The sequence below is a fragment of the Piliocolobus tephrosceles genome, chromosome 10 (assembly GCF_002776525.5).
Source record: "Piliocolobus tephrosceles isolate RC106 chromosome 10, ASM277652v3, whole genome shotgun sequence".
Classification (NCBI taxonomy): domain Eukaryota; kingdom Metazoa; phylum Chordata; class Mammalia; order Primates; family Cercopithecidae; genus Piliocolobus; species Piliocolobus tephrosceles.
This window is the reverse complement of record NC_045443.1, coordinates 121,393,593-121,403,926: the sequence shown is the minus strand read 5'-3', so window position 1 is coordinate 121,403,926 and position 10,334 is coordinate 121,393,593.

Sequence of the window (10,334 nt, the reverse complement as noted above, 5' to 3'; positions counted from 1 at the left end):
GGGATTATAGGTGTGAGCCACCACACCTGGCCAACGATTTACGTCTTACGCCTTATGCCCCAGCAGCCTAGTAATCCCAGTTGAAAGACAGCACATTTTTCCTAATATTTCTCACAAAAAGTCCTGGGATTAGCCTCCTTGGGCCAGTTTGGGTCACATGCCACCCCTAATCACTGTGACCAGAGGAGAAATATGCCAACCCCTGCAGTTCTGGGGACAGGTTTACAGATGCAAGAGTACCCAAAGAAGAAGGCTTGAGTGGGAGAGAGGTGACTCTGCAAAGCAAAGTCAGGATGCAACTAACATCTGGAAAGCAACAAAAATACAATGTGCACTACAGGTGGCAATGAGCTGGCGCTGAAAGATAATTGGATTTCAGCGAACAATGACAGATGATGGAGAGGGATTTGCAGTCAGGAGGCACGGTGCAAGCAAAAGCAAGGGAATAGGCAGTTCAGGAGTGATTGGGGAAGGCAGGGCATTCCAAGGTACTGGAGCACAGAGTGCCCAGGAGGAGGGAAGTAGAGTAAAATGTACAATTAGAAAAATTGCATAGCCAAGCAAGGTGACCGGAGCCTGTAATCCCAGCTACTTGGGAAGGTGAAGCAGGAGAATTGCTTGAACCCAGGAGGTAGAGGTTGCAGTGAGCCGAGATCGCACTATTGCACTGCAGCCTGGGTGACAGAGCAAGACTCCATCTCAAAAAAAAAAGAAAAAGAAAGAAAGAAAATAAAAGAAAAATTGCAGGCAGACGTAAGGTCTTCTTTTTGTTGTTGTTTTGGTTTTTTTGAGAAGGAATCTCACTCCGTCGCCCAGACTGGAGTGTAGTGGTTCAATCTCGGCACACTGCAACCCCCGCCTCTTAGGCTCAAGCGATCCTCCCTGCCTCAGCCTCCTGAGTAGCTGGGACTACAGGCATACACCACCATACCTGGATAATTTTTGTATTTTTAAGTAGAGACAGGGTTTTGCTATGTTGGCCAGGATGGTCTCGAACTACTGACCTCAGGTAATCCGCCCGCCTCGGCCTCCCAAAGTGCTGGGATTATAGGTGTGAGCCACCACACCCTACCGACATTTGATCTTCTATGCCACAGTAAGTTTCACTTTATTCTGGAGACCACGGGTCAGCAATGTTTTTTTTGTAAAAGAAGTTTTATTGCAACACAGCCATATCCATGTGTCTACCTATTGACTGTGGCTGCTTTCATGATGCAATAGCAGAGTTAGTAACCATCAGAGACCACACAAAACATAAAATATTTACTATCTGACCCCTTACAGAAAATGTTTACTGACTCCAGCTACAAACAACAGGAAGCCGTCAAGAAATTTTTAGCAAAAAAGTGACATGATCAGAACTCTGACTTAGAACATTTTTGCTAACAATTCTTATCAGGTATTGATAGGCTTCTCTGACTGCAAGCAACAGAAATCAACTCTGGCTAAATAAGGAAAATAAATACTATTCTAAAAGGTAATTCTGCTCACAGGTCAAAGGAAAGTTGACCAACCCAACCTGGGATAGGGGATGAATGGGGTGATGAGTTGAAACTCTGGAAGGTGTAGACACGAGGTAATGTTCAGTCTCCTGGGTTTGGCAAATTCGCTCCAAATAACGTTGCCATCCTTGATCAACCTGCTCAAGTCCCAAACTCCCATAAAAGAATCTGATTAGTCAATTGCAAGTCACGTGCCTACTTCTAAAACATCAACGTGCAGGCACATTGATTGACAGCAACTAAGGCGGTAAGGGAGGAATATTTCTCCCAAGGAAGACTGAGGTGCTTTTCCCAGAGGAAGGGGAAATGGATGCTGGGCTGGCCAAAATAGCCAACATCTGTTGCAGGGAGGAAGAAGAGAGGCTGCTCCAGTAGAAGTAACACCTGCTTTAGGGACCATTTATCAGGATAGTCAAAGCTTCTCAATGGTTCCTCGTCTCCTTCCAAACACAAGGGAATCAGAACTTCCAGGTTCAATAGGACCGTGTGATGAGGTCTTGTCAATCTGTTGTCTGTGTGTGAAGTAATGTGTGTCACTCCTAGGACAAAGCATTTAATTTCCAGTGTTTTACTCTAACTTTTCTCTTTTCCACACTTGATGGGTTCTGTTTTGTTTTGTTTTTCATTGAGACAGAGTGTTGCTGTGTCACTCAAGCTGCAGTGCAGTGGTGCAATCTCCACTCACTGCAACCTCCGTCTCCCAGATTCGAGCAATTCTTCTGCCTCAGCCTCCTGAGTAGCTGGGATTACAGGTGCCTGCCACCATGCCCAGCTAATTTTTTGCATTTTTAGTGGAGATGAGGGTCTCACCATGTTGCCCAGGCTGGTCTCAAACTCCTGACCTCAAGTGATCTGCCAACTTCAGCCTCCCAAAGTGCTGGGATAACAGGTGTGAGCAACCACACCCAGCCCCCAATTTGATGGCTTTGAAGCGTGTGTCAAAATAGAGCCTCACTCAGCCTGGGTCCCTGAATGACCGGAAAGAACACAGACAAAATGGAGCAGTAAATCTTTATTGTTTTCAGGTTTTGAGGGTAGGCTGTTACTGAAGCATATTCTAGCCTTAGCCTGACTAACACTTAGGTGAGCTGCTATAACCATGACCTCAGCATTTCAGTGGCTCAGCACAGTAAAAAGCCTTTCTCACAGTGATTCAGTAGCCCCACCATTCCCTAAGGGAGAATTTCAGTGTTCTCCATTAGAGCCATTGCATCCATCTGGTAAGTGAGGAATGAAAGAGAGTAGAAGAAGATCATGTGAGAGTTTTTTTGAGGGGCCAGACCTAGAAGTGGTGAGTATTCCATCTGCCCACATTCCACTGATCAGAACTCAGTCACGTGACTGTCTGTAGCAGCAAAGGAGGCTGGGAAATGGAGCCCAGCATGTGCTTAGAAGGAAAGAGCTACAGTTTGGGGGAACAGAACTACTCAAGATATATAAGAAGGGGAATAGAGTCTCTTAAAATGGAAGATGGTAGCTGGGAGCAGTGGCTCATGCCTATACTCCTAGCCTGGGAGAATCAATTGAGCCCAGGAGTCTGAAACAAGCCTGGGCAACATAGTGAAACCCCGTCTCTACAAAAAATACAAAAATTAGCTGGACGTGGTGGCGAGTTTCTGTGATCTGAGCTACTCAGGAGGCTGAGTGTGGGGGCCTCTGAGCCAATGAGGTAGGGGAATCGCTTGAGCCCAGGAGGTTGAGACTGCAGTGAGCTGTGTTTTTGCCACTGCACTCCAGCCTGGGCCACAGAATGAGACCCTGTCTCAAAAAACGGAGAAAAGAAAAGTACAGGCATAGTGGCTCACACCTGTAATCCCAGCACTTTGGGAGGCCAAGACAGGTGGATTGCTTGAGCACAGGAGTTTGAGACCAGCCTGGGCAACATGACGAGTCTTTGTCTCTGCAAAAACACAGATTAGCGAGATGTGGTGGCATGTGTCTATAGTCCCAGCTACCAGGGAGGCTGAGGAGGGAGGATCGCTTGAGCTGGGGAGCTCAAGCCTGCAGTGACCCGTGATCATGCCACTGTACTCCAGCCTGGGTGACAGAATGAGACCCTGTCTCAAAAATAAAAAAGAAAAAGAAAGAAAGAAAAGAAAAAAGAAAGAAAAAAATTAGATCCAGTTATAGATACATATAACATGAAATTGAGATGTGTGAATGTGTGACACATCAAAGAAATGACTTTCTGTGACAGGAAACATCAGCATTGGCCGGGAGCAGTGACTCCTGCCTGTAATCCTGGCACTTTGGGAGGCCAAGGCAGGCAGATTGCTTGAGTCCCAGAGTTCATGATCAGCCTCGACAACACAGTGAAACCCTGTCTCTATGAAAAGAAGAAAGAAGAAAAAAAGAAAAGAAGAAGGGGGAGGAGGAGGAGAAGAAGAAGGAAAAGAAATCACATTTCTTCACCCATGTAACTGGCAAGAACTTAAACCTCCAATAATATCTAGTGATAGGAGCGAGGGAAACAGGTACTTTCATACCCAATCGGTGGGGGAATGCATTAGAAATCGTTTTGGAGGCTTTTAGGTAATATCTATCAAGATTTTAACCAGCAAATTCCATTATTCTAGGAATCTATTACAAAGAAATACAGTAAAATGTGCCCAAAGGTATAAGGGCAGGAAGGTTCATAGTAGCACTTTTTTTTTTTTCCAAGACGGAGTTTCACTCTTGTCACCCAGAATGGAGTGCAATGGCGTGATCTCAGCTCACCGCAATGTCTGCCTCCCGGGTTCAAGTGATTCTCCTGCCTCAGCCTCCAGAGTAGCTGGGATTACAGATGTGCACCACCACGCCCTGCTAATTTTTGTATTATTAGTAGAGATGGGGTTTTACCATGTTGATCAGGCTGGTCTCCAACTCCTGACCTCAGGTGATCCACCCGCCTTGGCCCTTGGCATCCCAAAGTGTTGGGATTACAGGCGTGAGCCACTGCCCCTACAGCACATTTTTTTTTTTTTTTTTTTTTGAGACAGAGTCTCGCTCTGTCGCCCAGGCAGGAGTGCAGTGGTGTGATCTCGGCTCACTGCAAGCTCCGCCTCCCAGGTTCACACCATTCTCCTGCCTCAGCCTCTCAAGTAGCTGGGGCTACAGGCGCCCACCACCACGCCCAGCTAATTTTTTGCATTTTTAGTAGAGATGGGGTTTCACCGTGTTAGCCAGGATGGTCTCGATCTCCTGACCTTGTGATCCGCCCTCCTCGGCCTCCCAAAGTGCTGGGATTACAGGCTTGAGCCACCGCACCCGGCTTTTTTTTTTTAAGAGACAGAGTTTCACTCTGTCACCCCGGCTGGAGTGCAGTGGTGAAATCATAGTCCACTGCAACCTTGAAATCCTGGGCTCAAACAATCCTCCACCCTGGCTTCCCAAAGTGCTAGTATTACAGACATGAGCTACTTATGCTTGGCCCATAGCAGTATGTTTTATGACAACTAAAAAATTGAAACAATTAAATTACCATCTATTGGGGATTTGATTATTTTATTTTATTTTATTTTATTTTATTTTATTTTATTTTATTTATTTTATTTTATTTTATTTTATTTTATTTTATTTTATTTTATTTTATTTTATTTTATTTTATTTTACTGAGACAAGGTTTTGCCATGTTGCCCAGGCTTGAACTCCTGAGTTCAAGCAATCCACCTACTTCAGCCTCCCAAAGTGCTAGGACTACAGGTATGAGCCATACTCAGCCTAAATTACCACTTTTGGGGGGGTTTTTTTTGGTTTTTGTTTTTTTGTTTTTTTTTTTTTTGAGACAGAGTCTCGCTCTGTCACCCGGGCTGGAGTGCAGTGGCACGACCTTGGCTCACTGCAAGCTCCGCCTCCCGGGTTCACGCCATTCTCCTGCCTCAGCCTCCCAGGTAGCTGGGACTACAGGCGCCCGCCACCACGCCCAGCTAGTTTTTTGTATTTTTAGTAGAGACGGGGTTTCACCGTGTTAGCCGGGATGGTCTCGATCTCCTGACATGATCCGCCCACCTCGGCCTCCCAAAGTGCTGGGATTACAGGTGTGAGCCACCACACCCGACCCAACATTTTTAACACTAAAATGCAATACAGTGTAACCATGCTTGTCACAAGATAATTATGGGATTTCTGGAAAATGTTAATTCATGGGCAGTATGGTCTGGTGAGGGAACACAGATTTAAAGGTGACATCACCATTTTCTTTCAATATCAACAGTGGGGAGTCTGTTACTATCTGTAACAGTTGAAAGGTCTAAATGTGAGGCATTTACTGAAGGTGAAGGCAGGTTCGCAGGATCCCCAGGCCCCTGGTATGGACTCTAAGCCAGGAAGTAATGAACACAGACTGAATGGTGTAATCCAGATAGAAATGCTACAGGAGCGTGGGGCCCGGGGGCTCACGCCTGTAATCCCAGCACTTTGGAAGGCCAAGGCACGTGAATCACCTGAGGTCAGGAGTTCAAGACCAGCCTGGTAGCCAGGCATGGTGCGTGTGCCTGTCATCCCAGCTACTCGGGAGGCTGAGGCACGAGAATCACTTGAACTCAGGAGACAGAGCTTGCAGTGAGCCGAGATCGCGCCACTGCACTCCAGCCTAGGCTACAGAGCAAGACGACGTCTCAGAAAAAAAAAAAATTGAGAGAGAGAGAGAGAGAGAAAATGCTACAGGAGTATTGAAGGAAGGACATTCTTTATTATTATCATTATTATTATTATTATTTTTTTTTTTTGAGACAGAGTCTCGCTCTGTCTCCCGGGCTGGAGTGCAGTGGCCAGATCTCAGCTCACTGCAAGCTCCGCCTCCCGGGTTCACACCATTCTCCTGCCTCAGCCTCCCGAATAGCTGGGACTACAGGCGCCCGCCACCTCGCCCGGCTAGTTTTTGTATTTTTTAGTAGAGACGGGGTTTCACCGTGTTAGCCAGGATGGTCTCGATCTCCTGACCTCGTGATCCACCTGTCTCAGCCTCCCAAAGTGCTGGGATTACAGACTTGAGCCACCGCGCCTGGCGTATTATTATTATTATATATTTTTTATTTTTTGGAGACAGCATCTCACTATGCTGTCCAGGCTGTAGTTCAGTGCCATGATCACAGCTCACTACAGCTTCAACCTCCCAGGCTCAAGCTATCCTCCCACCTCAGCCTCCTAAGTAGCTGGGATTATGGATTCAAGCCATTATGCCTGGATAATTTTCTATTTTTGTGTGTGGAGATAGGATCTCCCTGTGTTGCCTAAGCTGGTCTTGACCTCCTGGGATCAAGTGATCCTCCTGCCTCCATCTCCCAAAGTGTTAAGATTACAGGTGCAAGCCACTTCGCCCAGCCAAGGGGGCCATTCTCTCTTTTTTTTTTTTGAGACGGAATCTCGCTCTGTCACCAAGGCTGGCATGCAATGGCTCCAGTGATCTCAGCTCACCGCAACCTCCACCTCCTGGGTTCAAGCAACTCTTCTGCCTCAGCCTCCTGAGGAGCTGGAATTACAGGCATGTGCCACCACAGCCGGCTAATTTTTGTTTTTTTAGTAGAGATGGGGTTTCACCATATTGGCCAGGCTGGTCCCGAACTCCTGACCTTGTGATCCACCTGCCTTGGCCTCCCAAAGTGCTGGGATTACAGGTCTGAGCCACCACACCCAGACTGTTTTGTTTGTTTGTTTGCTTGTTTTTTGAGACAGAGTCTCCCTCTGTTGTCCAGGCTGAAGTGCAGTGGCACGATCTTGGCTCACTGCAACCTCTGGAAGGGAGCATTCTTGATTATTGGATCCATGGCAGACAATATTAGTGAATATTAGTGAAGAGGGAGAAAGAATACTTAAAGAAAGATTTAGGAAATTGAAGTGAAAAGAAGAGGATAGTCCAGGACATGAAGATAAAATTGAAGTGTAATAAGAAAAGGTTTCTTTTTCTTTTTCTTTCTTTTTCTGAGACAGAGTCTGTCACCCAGACTGGAGTGTGGTGGCACCATCTCAGCTCCCTGCAACCTCCGCCTCCCAGGTTCAAGCAATTCTCCTGCCTCAGCCTCCCGAGTAGCTGGGATTATAGGCATGCGCCAACATGTCCAGCTAATTTTTTTGTATTTTTAGTAGAGATGGGGTTTCACCATGTTGACCAGTCTAGTCTCAAACTCCTGACCTCAAGTGATCCACCCACCTTGGCCTCCTAAAGTGCTGGGATTATAGGCGTGAGCCACTGCACCCAGCGTCTAAGAAAAGTTTTTAATGTTGGGTTGATTACATGTCCACATTTCTTCAATGTGAGCAAACACTACAAGCTTCCTGGTCTCAGACTAAATATTGATTTAATTAACTTATTTATTTTATATCTGATCAACATCCATTCTCCCCTCTGGGAGAACACTCTGATTTCCTGTTGAGAATCCCCCTCCCTTCTACCTTGTCCCGTGTCATTCAGGTGGATGGCCCCCACCAACTGACTCAAAGCCTGGCCAATCAGTAACTTCCATCTCCCCAAGCCCCGTGACTGATCCAGGAGTGGGCACATGTCTCCAGCTAAGCAAATGGCATTCAATGAAAGTTCACTGAATGTGGCCAGGCATGGTGGTTCACGCCCGTAATCCCAGTACTTTGGGAGGCCGAGGCAGGCGAATCACCTGATGTCAGGAGTTTGAGACCACCCTGACCAACATGGAGAAACACCATCTCTACGAAAAATACAAAATTAGCCGGGCATGGTGGCACATGCCTATAATCCCAGCTATTCACAAGGCTGAGGCAGGAGAATCGCTTGAACCCAGGAGGCGGAGGTTGAGGTAAGCCGAGATTGTGCCATTACACTCCAGTCTGGGCAGTAAGAGCAAAACTCTGTCTCAAAAAAAATCAAGTTCACTGAATTTTCTCAAGTTATTGAACTGGCAAAATATAACCCTAGAGGTCCTGAAGGCCACCTTTGCCACTATATGAAGAGAGCCAGCTTGAGACTGACATAAACATTGTGAAAACTGGGAGGTGAGGGGCATAGAATAACAAAAGTCAGATGGCATCACTGAGTTCCTGGATCCAGCTGTGCCTGAAGTCCATAACCTGGATTTTCTTTTCTTTTTCTTTTTCTTTTTTTTTTTTTTAACGTATGTAACTTTTTTGCTGAAGTCAGTTTGAGTGTGGAAGAGTTTTGGTAAATTGTGGAAATCCAGGTCGGGCTCAGTGGCTCATGCCTGTCATCCTAGCACTGGGAGGCCAAAGCAGGTGGATCACCTGAGGTCAGGAGTTCGAGACCAGTCTGGCCAACATGGCAAAACCCCATCTCAACTAAAAATACAAAAATTAGCCAGACGTGGTGGCAGGTGCCTATAATCACAGCTACTCAGGAGGCTGAGGCAGGAGAATTGCTTGAACCCAGGGGGCAGAGGTTGCAGTGAGCCAAGATCATACCACTTCACTCCAGCCTGGGCGAAAGAGCGAAACTCTGTCTCAAAAATAAATAAATAAATAAATAAATAAATAAATAAATAAATAAATAAATAAATATTACAAAAAAATTATGGAAATCCAAAACAAAAGGTGTTACAACTACAGAGATGTTTCCCGTGTCTGGAGATGCTCATGACTACAGAAGCACGGCCAGGCGAGGAGATAAGCAGGGTTCATGCTATTTATGCTTTAAAATGATTTAGATCAATTAATTGGTGGCGTGGTTTAGACATGTTCACAGGGCATGGGAGACTGTGTTTTCAGAGACTAGATCTTGGCTAGAAAGTACTAATCACTGCTGGGCATGGTGGCTCATGTCTGTAATCCCAGCACTTTGGGAGGCCAAAACAGGAAGACTGATTGAGCCCAGGAGTTCGAGACCAGCCTGGGAAACATAATGAGAACCCATCTCTACAAAAAAAAAAAATTTAATTAGCCAGGTGTGGTGGTGTGTGCCTGTAGTCCCAACTACTCCAGAGGCTGAAATGGGAGGATCCCTTAAGCCCAGGAGATTGGGGCTGCAGTAAGTCATGATCCCTGCCTCCAGCCTGGGCAACAGAGCAAGACCCTGTCTCTCTAAAGCAAAAAAAAAAACCGAAAAACAAAAAACAAAAGAAAACCCTATTCTCATGCTTTAAGCAGATTTCTGCTCAGATGTTACCTCCTGTATGGCAAGTTCCCCAATTCCATCACCCTCTATGCCAATGTTTCTCAAACTTGGGTAAGCAGCAGAATCACCCAGAGACATTGCTGAAAATACAAATACAAAGGCCCAGGCCTATTCTACTTCATCACTGCTAGAGGAATGTAAAACGGCAAACGGCACAATCACTTTGGAAAACAGTTCGGCAGCTGCTGCTTCTTTTTTTTTTTTTTTGAGATGCAGTCTTACTCTGTCCCCCAGGCTGGAGTGCAGTGGCCCGATCTCAGCTCACTGCAACCTCCACCTCCCAGGTTCAAGCGATTCTCCCGTCTCAGCCTCCCGAGTAACTGGGATTACAGGAACATGCTGCCATGCCTGGCTAATTTTTTGTGTTTTAGTTCAGACAGAGTTTCACCATGTTGCCCAGACTGGTCTTAAACTCTTGAGTTCAGGCGATCTACCCACCTCAGCCTCCCAAAGTGCTGGGATTACAGGCATGACCCACTGCACCCGGCTGTAGTTACCGAGCCAGGCCCGGCAACTTCTTATAAAGTTAAACATACGGCTGGGTGTAGTGGCTCATGCCTGTAATCCCAGCACACGGGGAGGCTGAGGCAGACGGATCTCCTGAGGTCAGGAGTTTGCGACCAGCCTGACCAACATGAAGAAACCCTGTCTCTACTAAAAAAACACAAAATTTGTCAGGCATGGCGGCACATGTCTGTAATCCCAGCTACTCAGGAGGCTGAGGCAGGAGAATTGCTTGAACCCAGGAGGCAGAG